This window comes from Rhinolophus ferrumequinum, chromosome X (assembly GCF_004115265.2).
Source record: "Rhinolophus ferrumequinum isolate MPI-CBG mRhiFer1 chromosome X, mRhiFer1_v1.p, whole genome shotgun sequence".
NCBI classification, from domain to species: Eukaryota; Metazoa; Chordata; class Mammalia; order Chiroptera; family Rhinolophidae; genus Rhinolophus; species Rhinolophus ferrumequinum.
In genome coordinates, this window is record NC_046284.1 from 11,222,271 (window position 1) to 11,239,576 (window position 17,306).

A 17,306-nucleotide genomic window follows, 5' to 3' on the forward strand; every position below is an offset into this window, starting at 1 on the left:
TTGCACTACTGGGACTTCTGGGATCTCTGTGGGGCGGTGTTGCCTTGGCCTTGGAAAATGCCCCGTATTCCCTGAGTAGGTAGGTAGGTGTCCGCTTTATGACCTGGTTGCCTTGATCTCAGGGCACCTCCTCTATGGTGTGATGTGGCAGGCTATGGGTCTCCTGTCCTATGTGTTCCAGCACAGCTTCTCTGCAGCCAGAAGGGGCCAGCTGCACCATTCTATCTGAAGTGTCTCAGCTGCTTCTGTCAGGCTCTGCCTTGATGGGTGGGGGAAGGATGGTTAAAGGAGAGCATGTTCACGTGTCTGTGGCTCTGTTCTTTACAGTGGGTTTAGCCATAATGAGTAAAGAATACGTAGGCTGGAATGTTGTTTCTGCCATTTTGTGACCTGCTGAGTGAGGGTTTTAATGCCAGATGGGCCACAGGAAGGTGGGTGGGGCAGGACCTTGCAGCTGCGGCATTCTTTGTCTAATGATGGCAGCTTTTGGAATGCTGCCACCCTTTGTGCCACTTTTCTACCCCAACACTGGGCTCAGCCTCAATGTGTACTGGCCACCCTGACCCAATTGCTGCTCTTCCCCTCTGGTCTACCCAGTGGCAGTTGCACCCCAACCCTTCACTGCTATTGTGTCTGCTGGAGCGATGGTGAGCAACAGACTGCATCTATGGCTCCCATCTATTTTGTCTCTGTCCTTTCGCCCATCCTGCTTCCCCTGCTTGCTCCAACATGCCCACCTTCAGATATCTCGATGTGTGAATCCCTCAGATGTGTTTGTGTGTTGAGCAGGGAATCCTTTGTTGAATTATAGCTTACCAACATGTTGTCTTTTCAAGGGGAGAGACTTGGAGGTCGCCTCATGCTACCATGCTGCTGACATCACTCCACCACTCTTTCTTTGAACCCACGCACCACCCCTGTTCTAATGATGTAATGTCAAATGCTCATTGAATAAAGATGCCTTTGGCCTCTGGCAGCCACACATTCAAAGAAAAAGACGAGGTCCCAGACTGAAGTAGGTTACTCCATGTTTGGGGAAAGTCTTAGAAAACAAGATTATGCTATCAGTGGTATAATATTGGATGTGTATGGCATCTCTGGGAGAGCCTGATGGAAGAAACAGAAGAAGCATTTGGGTTGAAGGAGATGTAGTCCTCAGCAGAGCTTGGGACAGCCTGAGACAGTTGTGAGGGTTAAGAAAAAAAAAAGGGGGGGGGAGCTAAGTCCAAGACCAGAAAATGGTAACGTAGGAACAGAAATCTGGAGGAGAAGACTAGAATGTACCTCCAAGACTTTCCTCTTCTTCTAGGTTAGAAATTCTTTGGGTTTAGGGGCCATACTTTCTTTGGCTATGTGTCATTTCAGGATTACAGTGCAGTTCTTCATTCAAAGCCCACATTTAATGTTTTATGAATGAATGTACCATGTGAGATGATAAATCACAAACTCCATTGACATCCACAAGTGATAAGCCCATTGAGAGATTCTTTACTGCTGGTGTGAACACTAGGTGAGAAAGCAACCAGTGTGCACCAAGACGTGAACGCTCCATAGGAAACCCAAGAACCCGCACTGAGCTACAACATTGTGTGCTCAGGTGCGCATTTCAGGCTGGCATAAACTATTAGTTGATTAGCAATATAGGCCTGTGGTGAGCCCCACTACCCGTTTCTTTTAGTGCCTAAAATCTGAATGGGAGTCCCTCTAACTAGGGAGCTATATACATAGGCCCTGAATACAAAGTCTCCTCCAACAGGTTGGAAGCTTGTGGTAGCTATTCATAAAAATGAATTCTACTGGTGTCCCCACTGTGAGTAAGCTCCAGAGAGGTAGGATGCTAATAAAGTCAAAGGGAAAATAAAGTGAGAAAGGTGTCTTCTGGGTGAGAACACATGTTGAGAAGACTTTTGCACATAAGACTCACACACCTCTGGTTAGTCTCTGGGATAACTTGTCAGTCTTCAATAGTATTAGTTTGGTGCAAAAGTAATTGCGGTTTTTGCAATTTTTATTTTTTAACCTTTTAAAGTGCAATTACTTTTGCACCAGCCTAATAGAGTCCTGCATGCAATCACCTAGCACAACTTGCAGAACGTGTATATCTTCTTATCTCCCCTACACCGGTAAAACCCTAGTCTGGCCCCTGTACTTTTTGTGTTAATTTCCTGTGGCTGCGGTAATAAATTACCACAACCTTCATGGAGTAAAATAACAAATGTTTTCTCACAATTATGGAGGCCAGAGGTCTGAATTCAAAGTGTCAACAGGGATGCACTCCCTCTGATATTTCTAGTGGAAGTATCTGTTCCTTGCCTCTTCTAGATGATGGTGGCTGCTGGCACTGCCTTGGCATTTTTTGGCTTGTGGCCACATTTCTCTCGCAATGTGCAATGTGATCCATCTTTACATTGCTTTCTCCTTTGTGTGTCTCTGCCAAAACCTTTCTTCCTCAATCTTATTAAAACATACATGATTGTATTGAAAGCCTACCTGGATAATCCAGGATATATGTCTCCTCTCAAGATCTTACGTAAGTCACATCTTTTGGCGTATAAATCCTTAAGTTATTCACATCTTTTACAACATAAGGTAATATTCACAGATTCTAAGGATTAGGACATGGACATATATTTTGCGAGACCACCATTCAGTCTACTACCCGTTTTGAGATTAACACAACCCACCATTTATAAAACAAAACTAGGACACTTGGTGCAGAAAATGTATTCACTGGAGTCTTGACAGCCTGGAGTGATTTCAGACTGGAAATCATAAGACTGAAGACATCTCCATGGACATTTTGGGAAAGGAGATAGATGGAAAAGTTGCCTGATGGTAGCCAAGAAGTGAAAGGGTTCAAGGCACGTAAGGGACTCATAGGAGGGAAGTAGGATTATTCACATCTCCAGGAGCCTTAAATAAGGCCACATTAGCTTGGAAGGATTTTAGATAAGATATCCAAAGTACTAGGTCGGTAAAGGTTAAGAGCAAGAGACATTAGAATGAACCATCGAATGGGGTGGGACATGAAGAATGGCTTGAAGGAGACACCACTGCCTACTATGCGACCCACCAGAATTGAATCTAAACAGATGAGGAAGGCTGCCAGATCATCTGGGGAAGACTCTTTAGGGCATTCTGAAGAAATGCCTCTTTTCTTCAGAGGATTTTGACCTGTCCAGCATGCACCCCATCCCCAACCCATGGAGGAGTAAGGATGGTGTTACCCTTGGCTGGGACAGAGCCTTGCTGACCATACACAGCCTAAGATATAGGTCCCCATTGACCCAAACAGGGGCATGTAGAGGTACATCAGAAGCCCTGGTGTAAACCACTGAGAGGTTGTAAGATGATTAAGGTGAACAGGATACCACAAGCACCGACCATTGTTACAGAACAACCAACTCCAAGTACCAAAGGGAGGAAGAAGATGACTACCCCTGTCAACCTATAGCTAGAAATGGTGGCAAGGCCAAATGACATACCCATGTTCCTCTTCTTCTTCCCAATTGGTTCCCCAACACACAAGGTTCCTGCCTGCTCTTGCCTGGCTCAAACACTGTTTTCATCTTGCATCGTTCTCATGAAGCCTGCCTTTCCACCAGTCCCCAACCTCTTTCCCTAAATCACTGCACTTCTGGGTTTACCCTGTTGACCTTCTAGGTGAAGACAACATGAAGCTAAAAAGAGCCCTTCAAGGGAATTCAAGAAAAAAATAAAAGCCTCTCCCACAACAACCATCCCTTCATGAAAATCTAAAAACAGGAAGGCCAACACTATTGAGCCATTATCACAGGCTGAATAAGAAACAATAAAAATCATTCCTACCAGGAAGGACCAAGTACCCTGGAAAACTCTACCACTTCAAGTAATGACCTGTGTAGCCAGTAGCTATAGAGCAATGTATAGCTTGAGAAATAGTCAACTATGTAGAGATTGAATGTAACAGCAGCAGAGAACATGGATGATGATGATTAAAATAAAATAAATAAATAAATTAAATGAACAAGTTATGAAAAGGAAATATTTGTGTCTCTGCAAGTTCGCTAATGGTAGGAAAGGAGAAAAGAAAAGGAAGAGGCAGGTGTGTATAAAAGCAGCTAAGTGGGGTCCTCCAGGGCTGGAGGCCAGACCAGCAGGTCCACAGTTAGCCAGACGTTGGGCAATACGCATTGGATGAGACAGATTTCTTCAACACTATCCCCCTGGCAAGAAGGAAGAAAAATCACTTTGGAGTTTCTGAGTGTGTTTGGGGTGGAGGGTGACGTTAGGTTCAAAAATTGTTGTGATTTATGTTTTGATATGTAAGGTTCAAACGACCACATTTTAGTACTTATACTTTAATAAATATTGTATTCCACAAGAAAGTTAATTTGGGGGAGTCCCTGTTATGCAGTTGGCCTAAGACACAGGCTGATTAAGCTGTCCCCGTGCCTTTATAAAGTTAAGTTCTTAATGGTTTGGAATTTTTTAAGCTTACTTCTCACACACGTCTAGCCTGAAATCCTTGTGGTATAATACAACATATAATACATATACCCCTGAGTTTCAATATTAGATTCTAAATAAACAATGATTTGAAAGTCAAAGAGAAAACTTAGTGTTAGTTCTGTTCTGTCATTTGTATATGATGTCATGTTTTTATATCTACGTGAATGTATTTATTTACAAGTCTATAAAGTAATTTCTTATGACTTTCTTTTAAAAATGTCTCTTAAATAAATAAAAAAATTTTAAAGAAATAAAAAGGTAAAAATGTGTCTTAGAAAGTTTTTACTATGCCTCAGTTTATCTTTTAACATAATTCAGTCTTCAATTCTGAGATAACTTTGTCATTTTTTACTGCATTGAAGCAAATCTCTTCATTTTTCCCAGTTTTTTTTTGTACATTTCTATTCTTAAGTATTGATTTCAAAGTCGATGAGGTTTTTATACTCAAATGCTTGCTTGAGTATATTTAGTTTGGTGGGGAATGTTATCTTACAGTTTTTCTCTGCTTTATAGCTGCTTTGTTTAGAAAGGGTTCTCCTTAGTTGAAATGTGTTGAATTGGATCTCACTTTTTAAAATTGTAAGCATAAGTTTATATTGATTTATTCAATTTTCTTATATTTATTTTGTGGTATTTTTACTTCAAAAGAACCTGCTCTGTCAATGCAGCAAATTCCAAATTTTGTTCTACATTTTTGGAAGATGTTGATTGTGCTCTTTTCACTTCTTTTTTTTTTTTTTAAATTCTGTTTACAATAGTTTTTTTTTTAACTTTTATTTAAGTGTGTTTTTCCAGGACCCATCAGCTCCAAGTCAAGTAGTTGTTTCAATCTAGTTGTGGAGGGCACAGATCACAGTGGCCCATGTGGGGATGGAACCAGCAACCTTGTTGTTAAGAGCACCTCTAACCACCTGAGCTAACTGGCCGCCCCACACTTACTCATTCTTTCATTCATTCATTACTTATATTTGGAAGCTGGATCCTAAATTTGTCCTTTTTATCAATATATTTTTGCTACTCAATTGCTACAAGGCACCTCTCCAGTTATTTGTATTTTGTTTTTCCGTGTGTGTGTGTGTGTGTGTATGTGTGTTTTCCATTTTCTCTTGCAAAAGGTAAGCCTTACAAACACTGACAATTCACAGCACATATATTTTTTTCAAACAGTCTAACCTTACACCTAAAGAAACTAGAAAAAGAACAGTAAACAAAGCCCAAAGTGAGTGGAATGGAGGAAAAATAAGGATCACAGCAGAAATAAATGAAATAGGGTAAAAAAATACAAAAGCTCAATGAAACCAAGAGCTGGTTCCTTCAAAGGATAAACAAAATTGATAAACCTTTAACCAGAGTCATCAAGAAAAAAAGAGAGAGAGAACGCAAATAAATAAAATCAGAAATGAAAGAGAAGTGACAACTGACATCACAGAAATACAAAGGATTATAAGAAAATGCTACAAACAATTATATGCAAATAAATTGGACAATCTGGAAGAAATGGATAAATTGCTAGAAACATACTCTCTTCCAAGACTGAATCAAGAAGAAACAGAAAATCTGAACAGACCAATTACTACTTATCAAATTGAATCAGTCATCAAAAAACTGCCAACAAACAAAAGTCCTGGACCTGTTGGCTTCACAGGTGAATTTTATCAAACATTTGAAGAAGAATTAACACCTATCCTTCTCAAACTATTCCAAAAAATTCAAGAGGAGGGAAGGGTCCCAAGCTCATTTTAAGGGGCCACCATTGCCGTCATTCCAAAACCAGACAAAGACTTTACAAAAAAAGAAGAAAGAAAAAATTATAAACCAATATCCCTGATGAACATAGATGCAAAAATCCTCAACAAAGTAGCAAACCAAATTCAGTAATACATTAAAAATATCAGACACCATGATCAAGTAGGGTTTATTCCTGGGATGCAAGGTTGGTTTAGTATCCACAAATCAATTAACATACACCACATAAACAAAATGAAAGACAAAAATCATACGATCATATCAATAGATGCAGAAAAAGCATTTGACAAATCTGGCATCCATTTATGACAAACCTCACAGCAAGGTGAGAATAGAGGGAACAAACCTCAACACAATAAAGGCCAAAATTTATAAAGAACTCATACAACTCAACACCAAAAAACAAACAATCCAATTAACAAATGGGCAGAGGAACTGAATAGACATTTCTCAAAAGAAGACATACAGATGGCCAACAGATGTACAAAAAGATGCTCAACATCACTAATCATCAGAAAAATGCAAATAAAAACCACGATGAGATACCACCTCACACCTGTCAGAATGGCTGTCATCAATAAATCAACAAAAAACAAGTGCTGGCGAGGATATGGACAAAAGGGAGTCCTCAGTGCGCTGTTGGTGGGATTGCAGATTGGTGCAGCCACTATGGAAAACAGTATGGAGTATCCTCAATAAATTAAAAATAAAACTACCTTATGACCCATCAATTCCATTCCTGGGCATTTATTCAAAGAAATAAACAACATTAATTCGAAAAGATTTATGCACCCTTATGTTCACCAAAGCATTATTTACAATAGCCATAATATGGAAGCAACCTAAGTACCCATCAATAGATGACTAGATAAAAATAGGTGGTACTCGTATACAATGGGATATTACTTGGACATTAAAAAAGATGAAATTTTACCATTTGTGACAACATGGATGGACCTAGAGGGTATTATGCTAAGTGAAATAAGTCAGACAGAGAAAGGCAAATACCATATGATTTCACTTATATGTGGAATCTAAAGAACAAAATAAATGAACAAACAACAGAAATAGACTCATAAATACAGAGAACAAACTGATGGTTGCCAGATGGAAGGGAGGTTGGGAGGCTGGGTGAAAAAGGGGAAGGGATTGAGAAGTACAAATTGGTAGTTATGAAATAGTCACGGGGATGTAAAGTAAAGCATAGGGAATATAGTCAATAATATTGTAATAACTATGTATAGTGTATAGTGCCAGGCAAGTACTACACTAATCAGGGGATTACTTTGTAAATTATATAAATGTTTAACCAGTACGCTTTACGCCTGAAACGAATGAAAAATAATATTGAATGCCAACTATTATTGAAAAAAATTAAAAATACTGTACATACCACGTATATTTTTTATGTCTTTCAATATATTTGGTATTCTGACCTAACAAAACATTCTTCTAGAATTTTTCTGCCAGAATGATCCTATTTTTTTTTTTTTTGGCTATGATTTTAGATAAAACTTAGCTGTGTCTGTAGCATCTCTCTTTCATCTCCACAAGTTTTTTTTTTTTTTCTCACACTGCCCTCACAAGAGAGGGTTTGTGGGCTAGGATTTTGTTTTTTGTTTTTAGATATTTGGTACCAAATATCAAAATTTGTGGAATGCAGCTAAAGCTGTGCATAGATGAAAATTTATATAAGCAAATGCTTCATGTGTTTTGATATTTGTTTATAGATGCTTAATCATTTGGAATTGCTATGTCATCTTGAGCATTATCATGAAATGACCTTTATGTCTAGTATTATTTTTGCTTCGTAAGTCTTTTTTTATACTTTTACTCTATTGCTGGTTATTTATTTGTGTTTTTCCAGGACCATCTGCTCCAAGTCAAGTAGTTGTTTCAATCTAGTTGTGGAGGGCGTAGCTCACAGTAGCCCATGCAGGGATCAAACCGCAACTTTGGTGTTATTAGGACCACGCTCTTACCAACAGAGTTAACCGGCCACCTCAGTATCTTCATATTTAAATGTGTTTATCAGCAGCATATAATTAGGCTAATCTGACAGTATCTTCTTTTAATTGGGGTTACAATTGGTATTTAACATGATTATTGATATGGTTAGAGTTATCAGTTTCTTATTTATTTTCTATCTGTCCCACGTTTCCTATGGAATTTCTATTTTTCATCTTTTCTCAGACAACATTTGGATTATCTATTATGTTTCAATTTTATCTCCTTTGATGGCTTTTTAGCTACAAATTCTCTATTTGTTATTTGAGGTTGTTTTGGAGTTTATACTGTACATCTCAAACATTTCAGTCCACCTTCAAGTGATATTACATCATTTCACATACAGTAAAAGAAACTTAAAATAGAACACTTCTATTTCTTTCCTCTCAGCCTGCATGATATTGTCATTATACATTTTAATTTTACTAATTTTTAAAACCCCACATACGTTATTATTACTTTTCTTTAAACAGTCAATCATCTTTTAAATTTCCATAAGAAAAAATATTATAGTGAGACATGTCGTTATCATTTTGTGCACTCTTTTTTCTTTGCATAGATCTATACTTCCCACTCGTAATTATCATTAAGTCTGACAGACGTCCTTTGGCATGTCTTGTAGACTGGATGTTCTGGTGATGAATTCTGTTAGTCTTTGTGTGTCTGAAACATAATTTATTTTGTCTTCACTTTTGAAATTTATTTTTTCTGTGCATTGAATTCTAGGATGACAGCATATTTTTTCTTTTAGTCCTTTAAAGAGTTTTCACCGGAAGCAGCATCTGAGAATCAGGAAGCAGAGATGTTGGCAGGACGTGGCTCTGACAGCAGGTGAAGGGCAGTTGCTCCTAAGGGTGAAAGGGTGGAGGTGTGAGCATATCAGATCTGTATGCACAGCTTCCCTTTCCACACCCACAGATACTTCATGGCCTCGGCAAGCAGCATGGACACAGTTTTCCTCCACCAAACTCATGGGTTTGCGTTCTTATGTGTTATTTTCTGCTGTGAGAAATGTGTCGTTTCTCTACAAGAGATGTTAGTTAGTGACTGTTCAGACTGTGGGGGAAGCTACCTTCTGGGCATTTTTGAAGTCCTTCTTTTTGTGCATTTAAGAATCACTTTCCCCAGAGGCTGTAGCATATTTGCAGGTCCTGATACACCTGATGGGCTTTATTTATACTTTGGGTGTGAATCTGGGAGGTGTTACTTTGGGGGACGGATGGCCCCTGTGCCGGCATGTTTACACACTCTAAAACCCCCACCCAGGCTGACCCCATTTCTAAGGAGCGTCAGAGCCTGGTGTTCAGCTGTGATCGACATGCTAGGGACATCCGTGTCCCTTGGGTGCCCTTATTCATCCACGGCAATTGGATCCATGCCTGTAACGTGCAGGAATGGTGGCCAGGATGGAAAGCTGACGCACAGCAGGGCCCTGCTTTCAAGGCACTGGCAGTCAGGTAGGGGAGGAAGAGGCCGCTACACAAACAGGTGAGGTAAGGAGGTCGTGACAGAGATGGAGGTAAGAGTCCCCTCCCTCCCCATTCATGAGGACACGGGAATGAGGACCCTGGGCTTCAGATTCTGGTTCCTCAGCAAGGTGAAGGGAAACCACTGCCTGTCTGTCCTCACGTCCAGTTCCGCCTGGGCACCAGAATCAGGACGTTTTTGTCTTCTTCCTCCCGAGACACAGTAGACAAGGGTGCAGGTCATCAGGATCCAGCCCCCTCCTGCTCAGTGGTAAAGATGGTGTGTGTCGCAGACCAGGAGTTTGAGTTGTGGAGAGAATTGGACATCCCGGGGCAGCTGGGAGAGGGAAACATGCCCCATCCCACTGAGACATGGGACGGGCACCACTGGAAGAATGAACACAGGTGACAGGTGGGCGCCCCTGTATGAACAGATGGAAGAAGAGCTGGGAGGAAAAAGGCTTTTCCCAAAAGACGGGGATGGTTGGTGAGGGGCTCTGACTGGCCAGGTTTCCTCTGACGCCCATTTCGTCTTCTGGTTCCCAAAGCAATGTTGCACTCTTCCATGGGGAATGACAGCACATTTCCATGGTGATGGCAGTGATTCTTGGTCCCCACCCCCGTGCAGTCGATGTGCTTTGGCTGCTGGTGAGAGTGGGACAGGATGTAGGAGGAAGTTGAACACAGGTTCCCTGCCACCCTCTGTCTTCTTGTGTCCCCCCGAGAGGGCCAGGGCCAGGGTGTGGATGGCAGTTGTATGTGGTCGGGTGAGGGACGAGGGCAGGTCTGGTACCCCCGGTGTCCTGTGTTCTCCTGAGTTCGACAGCAGCTTATGTTCATTGCTCAGTTGTGCCTTTTCATTTTCTCCCTTCCATTCCCTTAAGTCTCTTCTCTCAAACATACCCCTCGGATGCAGGCTGCTGGGAGAAGATCTCCCCAAGCTGCCAAGCAGTGGCTGTGGGGTTCAAGTCAGCCAGCTCAGCTCAGGTCCTCGGATCCACCCCACTGCACATCTTGTCAACACCGAGATACCTGCCACTCACGGTCAATTATGTGAGCCCTGCTGCTCTCCCTCTCCCATTGTCCCAATGTCCCTCTCCCATTGATGGTCACTGTAGACGGGGAGGAGTAGGACGAGATGATTCAGAGAACAAAACTTCCTGCCTGGGCCCAAATGGGGACACATGAACTCACCACTCAGTGCTTCAAGCAGTGAGCTGGAAAGAGTGTCGGGAACCCAGCAATATTTAGTCACCTAACTACCCAGGCTCCTTCCAACTCTAAGAAAGAGTCTGATTAATGAAGCAAAACATACGACTTAGGCCAGTAACTGTGGAGGCATTAAAGGTGCTCCATCCAGGCAAAAACAACACCTTAATGATCTTTGATGCTGTTCAGCGAGCCCGCACCTTTTAACACTGTCACCTGTGAGGTGTGAGTTTCACACCAAGGAACATACAAGGGAAATGATACTGACATGCTGCAGAGTGGTTTGGTGCACAGTTAAAGTAACGACGCCCAGTGAATCATGTGTCCCTGTGAACACACCCTTTGCAGCAGGACCTTTTCTTCTCTTCCCTCGAGGGTTTGCATTTTTTTCCCCACGCGGTGATCCTGGGCTGGGTTGTACCTGGCTTCTATCAACAGGGTGTTTCAGATGTGACACTGCTCACCTTCCTAGGCTAAGCCTGAAGATGCTTTGTGGTTGCTGCCTTTGCCTGCTGGAACCCTGAGCTCAGCCTCTCAGGGCGAGGAATCGGGAATGAACGACCACGTGGAGGGAGAGGCTCAGCCAGCCTAACTCTTCTGCCATTCCAGCTGGGACCTGCTCCACGTGAGGGGGCATCTTAGAGCACCCCAGCTCAGCTGAGTGCAGTCGCATGACTGACCCAGGCGAGCCCAGTAAAAGCAGTTCCCAATGAACTTATGGAATCATGGGAAATAACACGTGAGTATAGTTTTAGGCACTGAGATTCGGGATGGCCTGTCATGCAGCCACAGTTGAGTGGCGGCCTTGGTATCCGTTAACCTAATGAGATCAGACTACTTATTTGGTTCATGGCTTTCAGTGATTTATTTAACTTCTCTACGCTTTATTCTTCATCTGCAAAGGTGTGATAATGACACGTAGTATCACAAATTGTCCCCATGACAAAATAGTCATGGGAATAGAGTACACCATAGGGAATGTAGTCAATAATATTGTAAGAGCTGTGTATGGTGCCGGGTGGGTACTAGACTAATCAGGGGGATCACTTCGTAAGTTATACAAATGTCTGACTACTAAACCATACAGCTGAAACTAATATAAAACAATACTGAATGTCAACTGTAATTGAAAAAAGGAAAAGATACATACCACCTTCTTAGGGTTTTCAGTTGATTAAATGACATAACACATGTGTTCCTTACCAACTCACTGTACTGTCACTATGGAACAAAGCCTAAAGGAAAAAAGATGCTGGAAATGACCACGTATAATTGAAAATTGCAGTATATCTGATTTAAAGTTTATTATATAGCTTAGAAAACTCTTTGAAAATATTTAAAATATATGCCAGATCAAGAGTCAAAACATCTCTCAGAAATCAATCAAAGATATGTTGGAATCAATCATTGTAATCAAATCATATTTCAAAAGTATTTACAAGGCTACTTAATATCTTTATAAAATACTTATGTGGAAATTTTTATAACAAAATGGCATATACATTTTGACACCAAAATATAAACTTAATAGAAATAATTCAATGCATAGAATAATGCACAGCTAAATTTTAACAAAGATTATATCTGCATTGTAATGTTACAGGTATTTATGTGCCTCATACTTTTTAGGTGTTTTCAAAATTGTTCTACAATGAATAGAAATGAACCTCATGCTCAGAAAAAAAGATAGGTTAATGAAAATGTGTTTTCTTTAGAATTCTGAAGGAAGAATAATTTAGAAGAATATATAATTTGTTTTTGATAATTATTTTCTTACTTTGAGCTCCTTGAACCTGTTCAGTTGGAGTCTTGCCTTTGTATTTTTCTTTCTCTCAATGCTGATAAATGTTAACTTATTAGAAGTTATGAGGCTAAATTAATATATTCACTTGATCTATGTGACAGTTAGAATTTAACAGGGAACTTCCAGAAGGAACATGTAACCACTAAGTATCAGCTGAAGTTCTGAGGATTTTAGGGGCTGTGATATGGTTGGACCAGATTGCTTTGGGACCATATATGTATCATACCACCCTCGTCTTTGAATACCATATAGGTTCCTCACTCTCAGCCATTGTATCTGTATCGATTTAGCCTTTGCTGCATAATTAAGCCATGCAAAGTCAGTGTCTATATAACTATCATTTATTATCTCTGCAGTTGGTGTTTTGGCAGGAAGTCACTTGATATATGCTGGACTCAGCTAAAGGTCAGTCTACTCCAAGTGTATCTCATTGTGCTTCTGAGACCGAGAGGTGTCTGGACATGCTTTTCTCATGGTGCTTGGAGAGGCGTAAGAAAATATGCATTCACCCTAAGTTTGGAAGTGGCACATTTTTAGTTCTACTTCATTCTGTTTACCAAAGAAAGTCATATGGCCAAGGTCAGAGTCAAGGGATGGGGAAGGAGCCCTGCCCAGCATGAAAGGTACATTGCAAAATTTCACACATGACAGAGGGAATGGATACAGCAAGGGGTGAAGCATGGGGGTCATGAATAAAATCTGCCATAGGAGCCTTATCTCTATTATATTAGAAAATAGATTTATTCCCTTTGATTGGTAGACTAGCTTTACTTAAGTTTAAGTAGTACATTATTTTCAGAATAATTAAAATCACTTTTTAGTAAATAAAATTATCTTGATATTTTAGCTTACAAACCATAATTACTAATATGGCATTTATAATTTTAAACATCTGTGTGCTAAGCAATGCATCCATTATTTCAATTAGCACAATAACCCTTTGCAACAGTTATTACTAACCCTGTTTAAGAACAGGGAAAAAAAGACATGAGTGGAAAAAGGTTATGTAGTTTGCCAAAAGTGGTCCAGCGAGCAAATGGTCTTTTACAGCAGGATGAACTGTCATTAAGCCAGTATCTCCTGTATTATATCTAGAATATAATAGATATTATATTTCTTACACTATATTTTCTCAAATCCCACATTAGATTAAATATATAAAAAGAAAATAGATATATTTCAGTTTCCTATATGAACCTCATTGCTTTTTTTCCATCCTCACTGTATATGTTACCAGAATTTTCATGCCGAGAATAACATTATTTGTTGAGGAAAGATTTACGAACCACTGCAAAACCACTGAGCACTTTTCATGCGTCCCTGGGGTCTCAATCTTATTTAGATGTGTGTAGGGAACATAGAAGCAAGAGTTGTTTGTACCCCCATTATTTCAGGTACATGTGGGAAAATAATGGGCTTTGTGCATGTGAATCCCACATACAATTTTGAAAACTTACTCCCATGTCCATATTTCACCAGAACTAAAATGAGATGCCCAAGGTACATCTTTGTAGTTCTTTAACACCTGGTCAGTTCTTGGGCTGCCTCTTATTTCAATAAAATCCTTGGAATATTTCCAATTGTAGTCATCAATTCCCAGAATCCTTGTAAAAACTGACTTTTAAGAACACGATCTAAAGATTAGAATGAAAAGTGATAGGTAAGCAAAACATTACAGTCGTGGTTAGAGGCCAGCATTTGTGGCATCTCAAAGCAGTCTATTGTTCTAATCACAGTGTAGCCATTTATTTAATTTCTCTTTTCCTGTGAGGAAATACACTCCAACCCATTTATCACTGGCCATGCCAGGTGACTTACTGTGCTAGGGACTGAGAAAACACATGGATAAGACGTGATCCTTGACCTCGAGGAACTCGTAAGAGGAGAGAGCCATTTATGGAAGCTCTTACAAGGATAACTGTGATCAGAGCTATAATGGAGGCATAAAACGAGTTATATGGAAGCATAAAGAAGCAAGATATGACAAGGGGTCATGAGCGAGCCTTTGAAGTTTAGTAGGATTTTGATATGATAGTGGAAATGAGCATTCATGGTTAAGAGAACGGTACAAATCAAATGAGAAATATATGGGGATGGAAGGAGAACTGACTCCGGGTGGTGAACACACAATGTGATATATAGATGATATATTACAGAATTGTACACCTGAAACCTATGTAATTTTACTAACAATTGGCACCCCAATAAATTAAAAAAAAATCAAATGAAACTGTTCCATGCAGAAATGTGGAGGCAAAGAAAATTGGGCACAAGAGTATGAGATGATGCTAGGGGTACAGAGTGACTGAAGGGATGGAAGAGGAGAGACAATGAAATAGATACGCAGTGGCTGAAGAGTGGAGGGATTAAACACCTTACTAATGAATTTGAACTCTATCTTCTATATCAATTGCCTCCATATTCTTTTTTAAAACAGCTGTATTAAGGCATAATTGTTACACAAAAAACCTGCACATATTGAATATGTATAATTTGATGAGTTTGGACATATACTCTTTTCTTGGAATATAAAGCAGTTTATAAAATTGTGTTTTTAATGTGTACAGATAAGAGAGGTTTTACAAGCACCATATTTATATTGTGTTGACCAAAAGAAAAAGAAAATCACATGGTGATGTCAATATTCCAAACATCCATCTTTGAAATGTTCTTTCATTAGCATAAGTTCCTGTCAAAAGGCTTTCACTTTTTACTTATAATTAAAATGCTAATATGTCACCTTTACTTTGGAGAGTCAGATAGGCCAGGAAAGGAGTAGTGTCAGTTCTAGCAGTTTGTTGTCTTTACTTGTGCTTGAGTCATCACTACTCTCTGTAATCTGTGCTTTATTTCCATTAATATCTGTAAGCCACGGTCCACTTAGTGACAATTTAATTATTAATTATATTTTCAGATTATTTTATCTAACAGGGCATGAGTAAAAAGTGATGTGTCACACTGTGCTCAAAGCAAATCAAAAAGTAAAGTTTGTGGAACTCCCACTCTTCCCTCGGGATACCTTACCTTCCGTAAGTAGACAAAATGAAGGTGTCTCTATGTCAGTTTAGTGTTAATGAATATATTAAACATAAATAATGCTTACTTTTCTTTAGATAAAATTAATGCTATGCGTGTATATCAATGTTCTAATATTTTCTTACATTACAGCCCTTGTGCTACTGAAGATGTACCATTTAATCCAACATAGCCCCACACTTGAAAATGCTTGGTGAGGGTAAGATCCACAAAACGGACACACGGGATTTACCAAGACAGAGAGATCACCACCTTCTGAAGTTGCTGCAGTGTCTTGGAGGTGACAGAAAAAAAGGACAAATTGCTAACACCCATCAAAATCGTGAGTGCAGGCTTTCCTGAACTTACGGTACATTGTTCAGAGGAAGCCAAAGTACCTGTGATTGTGTGTCAATCGGAAGGCTGAAATTATGAGGAACAGTTGTAGGCCACACAAATTTCCAAAATGACCCAAGTCGAAATAGCATGATGTGTGAAGCGAGTCTTTGGGGGAGTGAAGGGATAAGCTTCTGATGGTGTTTGACCAGGTATTTGGCAATAATTGTATTTTGCCAATGGATAGAGAAAACAATGTTTCTTCCTGCCCTCAAGGTACTCATAGTTTTATGGGGCTTACAGACTCATACAGATCATTACAAATACTGTGTGGTGAGTGGCACTCACCTCTAACTAGTAGGGAAGTGATTTCAGATAAGTCTCGACAGAGGAAGAGAAGGGGATCTCAAAAGACAATAGAAACTTACACGGTAGAGATGGAGCGGGCAGTGTCCTAGTTGTAGAAGAGGGAAGAGGTAATGAAAGACACGGTTGTGTTAAAACCATTAAAAGAACATGGCATGTTCAGCAAATGGTGGTAAGTCTGGTATGGTTGAAATATAAGTGTATTTATATAAAAAGAGTACGGATACACGCGACTAGAAAGATTGGGACTAGACTGTGGAGAGCCTTCTAGATCAAACTAAGGAATCAAGACCCTACAGTTACTCTGCCTCATTCTACAGGCCTTGGTGTGACTTATAACAGGTGCCTAGTATATACATTATAGCCAATAATGGTCCTTATCAAATGGCATCTCTGCCTTTAATTAGTATTATAATTATGCTTGACAATCTTTAGCCCTTGAGTCTGGATTCTGCTTTCTTTATTCATAAGCACTAGCTAAATGGTCTGTGAGAAAATATAGAACTAAAGTTCAGTTCCATCAGCCTCCTCAACCATCACTCTTAGATTTTCACGTAGGACTTTCTATATGGACATTCTGAGACCAGCACTTCACTGAATCTCATCTGGCCTTGACGCCTTCTAAGCAGCAAAGTATAAAGAACAGGCACTGGCCCTGACATTCCTTTCACTGACTAGCAGTGGTAAAGAACCTCAAAATTTGAGTCTCATTTTCTGTGCTTGTATAATCGGTGTAATATACCTACTTGACTGTAGTGTTGTAGCTATTGAACTAAGTGAATGTTAATTCCCCGAGGCCACCATCCAGTTTTATGGACACTGTTCTGTGGCCTGCTTGGTCGCTTCCTCTTGGCTGGTGCAGCCAT

At 40.0% G+C, this 17,306-nt stretch overlaps 2 long non-coding RNA genes across 2 annotated transcripts in view; both read left to right on the plus strand.

Annotated features, from left to right (window-relative positions):
* The window catches only part of LOC117021305 (uncharacterized), a 61,603-nt gene extending 52,401 nt beyond the window's left edge, over positions 1 to 9,202 (plus strand). The window contains exons 2-3 of the long non-coding RNA XR_004422867.1: positions 8,996 to 9,075; positions 9,163 to 9,202. This is a non-coding gene — a long non-coding RNA (uncharacterized LOC117021305). The remainder of the gene's footprint in view (positions 1 to 8,995; positions 9,076 to 9,162) is intronic.
* Positions 9,203 to 11,437: 2,235 nt separating this feature from the next.
* LOC117028310 (uncharacterized) lies at positions 11,438 to 15,741 on the plus strand. Its single transcript, XR_004424109.1, has 3 exons — positions 11,438 to 11,658; positions 13,080 to 13,128; positions 15,638 to 15,741. It is a non-coding gene; the product is annotated as an uncharacterized LOC117028310 (long non-coding RNA).
* The last annotated feature ends 1,565 nt before the right edge of the window (positions 15,742 to 17,306 follow it).